Raw genomic sequence first — 2,454 nt, 5'->3', positions numbered from 1 at the left:
TTCATTTAGAACCTGAGTCTGGAGGCCTCTTGGCTGGGAGGAGAGGATGGATGGTTTTTTTATTGAGTCCATCATAACTGGCAGGCAAGAGCAGGAAGAGGGGAGGGAGAAATGGACAATATACATATCCAAATGCCTAGTAAAAGCTCAGCTAGTCACAAGGTGTGGGCACTTCTTTGACTAACGGTTGCATGTTTAAACCTGTTATTTGATTTGGTTTCTATTTGGAGCCATTTGTCTCACTCATACCAGGAGAACTGCAAGCAAACACAAATTAAGAAGGATTTGCATCGCTTACAGTAATTGCTACCAAGGTGCCAAGACCACAGAACAGTAACCTCTTCCAAGTCATCTTTAGTTGATGCTTTCTACGTACCTGAGGATTCGGGTAGGGAACTGTGTAGTGTTGCCATAATTACATCTCACTTTTCAATTACCCAGTGCAGTTTGCCAAGCTGGAATCCTGCAGGCTATGGCAAACAGGAAAGGGAGGCAGGCAGGCTGGTTGCTAATGTGGTAGAATGGAAAAAAACGGACATGCAGGACTTCTCCTGGCTACATGGGCTGCAAGGCAATGAGGGCTTCATTCAGATTTGTGAAGCTACATCTGGCCTTTCAGATGGTGTTGGACTGCAATTCTTTGCATCCATCACATTGCCCATGCTGGCTAGGACTGAAGAGAATTGTGTTCCAACAGCAACTGGAAGACCACATCACTATTCATTCCCACTCCCCATCATTCCGTTTTCAACAACAATACAATAGCTTGCTTTTCACCTGTTGTAGAGTTTTGAATTTCTGGTAAAATTCTCATTTTGCTACACAATCAAAGCACAGAGATCCACAGAGGAGGATAGCTTCAGGTTCCCTTCCTCATTAACTGGCATTTAAAGTTTCAATAATTCACTCTGAAACATTTGTAAGAGAAATAATTTAAAAAGTGCCTTTATTTACAGTTGCTTGAGATCATAGACTTGTGAATATTGCTTTGTACATGCCAGCAACCAACCAAACAGATCAACAGCACCAAAGCAACTGCCACCAACTGAAAAAAAGAGAAAGGTTATAGAACTCTCAGCAGAGACATTCTTTGAATTCACAAGCTGGAAGAAACTGTTGGTTAATGCTGGATAGATAAACTATCAGCCCAGCCCAGCAAATTCACTCCCTGTCACTCAAACTGCAGACAGCATGCAAGGCTGTAAATAAAACTTCAACATCACCATGCTAAGACTGCAGTGAGAGGCAAAGAATGCTAGGTACAAAGCCTAAGACAAGAGTTCCTATAGAACAGTAACCAGGTTCTAGAATTTTTGGTAGCAACCCATTAGTTCTTGCTGTTGGCTGCTCTTCCCTGACTCTGAGACTGCCAACGGACTGAGAGCAGAGGACTTTACATGCTTTACATGTTACTTTACATGTTTCTGTGTGCTTCTATCACCAGCGAAGAAGAAGAAGAAGAAGAAGAAGAAGAAGAAGAAGAAGAAGAAGAAGAAGAAGAAGAAGAAGAAGAAGACTTGTGTTTTGATTTGGGTCAGTTGAGAGGGGGAAATGCTAAATGATTGGCAACCCTTTATCTAGTAAGGTTGGGAGAGACATTCTAGTCCCCACCACCAGAGGAGAAATCTGGAACCTACACGTCTGACCTGAGTCTGCAGCCTCCATTTTGAAACTTGCCTTTAATAAAGGAACTTGGCAGTCACATCTGGCCATGATTTTTTGAACACTGATGTTTCTCCTGCCCCATCCAGAGCTCTGTGGTTGCCCAGCCCAGTGAAGACCAATGGGGGAATCAATAACTAGCTTACATTGTGATTTTTCAGTTGTCTGAGAAAGATATCACCTATCCTTGCCTTCAGGTGCTGGAGAGGAGTGTTACATACAGCACTGATGTTACCTGTCTGTCATGGGTTGGAGGGAAAGTTCCATCCTATGGGGAGTGGAAGGCGGGACATCAGGAGGAGGGGCTGTACTGTATATATATGTGGAGCTTGTGTGGAGAAGGAGAAGCTGAGAGAAGAAGCAGCTGGGAAGAAGAAGCTGGTGTGGGAGTCTGTGTGTCAGACAGGGTACTACTGTGTGTCAGTCAGTACCTACCTGATAGGTTCAGGTGTCTGTATGGTTAGCCAGAACTGATAGGTTCAGGGTCTGTGCTTCAAGTTAAAGGTGTTCTGTGTGAACCAAACTGGTGTATGTATGATTGAGACCAAGCCACGTTACTGTATCTTATTCACTTGATCATTTTATTTTCCCTGTGTGTTATTTAAATAAACCTTATTCCTTTGTTTGTTAAAAATCCATTCCTGGTCTGTGTGACTTCTTACAGGGAATGGTTGGTGGCAGCTTAGTGAAACTGTGGCATATCCCAGTAGGTCTGGGGTTGTCACATTGATTGGTGGCAGCGGTGGGATACGACTGGTCCAGTTGTCCAGTGGTCCAGCAAAGCCTTGGCAA

At 43.7% G+C, this 2,454-nt stretch overlaps 1 long non-coding RNA gene across 1 annotated transcript; it reads left to right on the top strand.

The window, feature by feature from the left end:
* Positions 1-253: 253 nt before the first annotated feature.
* LOC144588640 (uncharacterized) lies at positions 254-1,516 on the top strand. Its single transcript, XR_013544277.1, has 2 exons — positions 254-388; positions 1,445-1,516. It is a non-coding gene; the product is annotated as an uncharacterized LOC144588640 (long non-coding RNA).
* Positions 1,517-2,454: the final 938 nt, after the last annotated feature.

Source organism: Pogona vitticeps, chromosome 4, assembly GCF_051106095.1.
Source record: "Pogona vitticeps strain Pit_001003342236 chromosome 4, PviZW2.1, whole genome shotgun sequence".
Classification (NCBI taxonomy): domain Eukaryota; kingdom Metazoa; phylum Chordata; class Lepidosauria; order Squamata; family Agamidae; genus Pogona; species Pogona vitticeps.
This window is presented reverse-complemented; position numbering and strand designations above follow the sequence as displayed.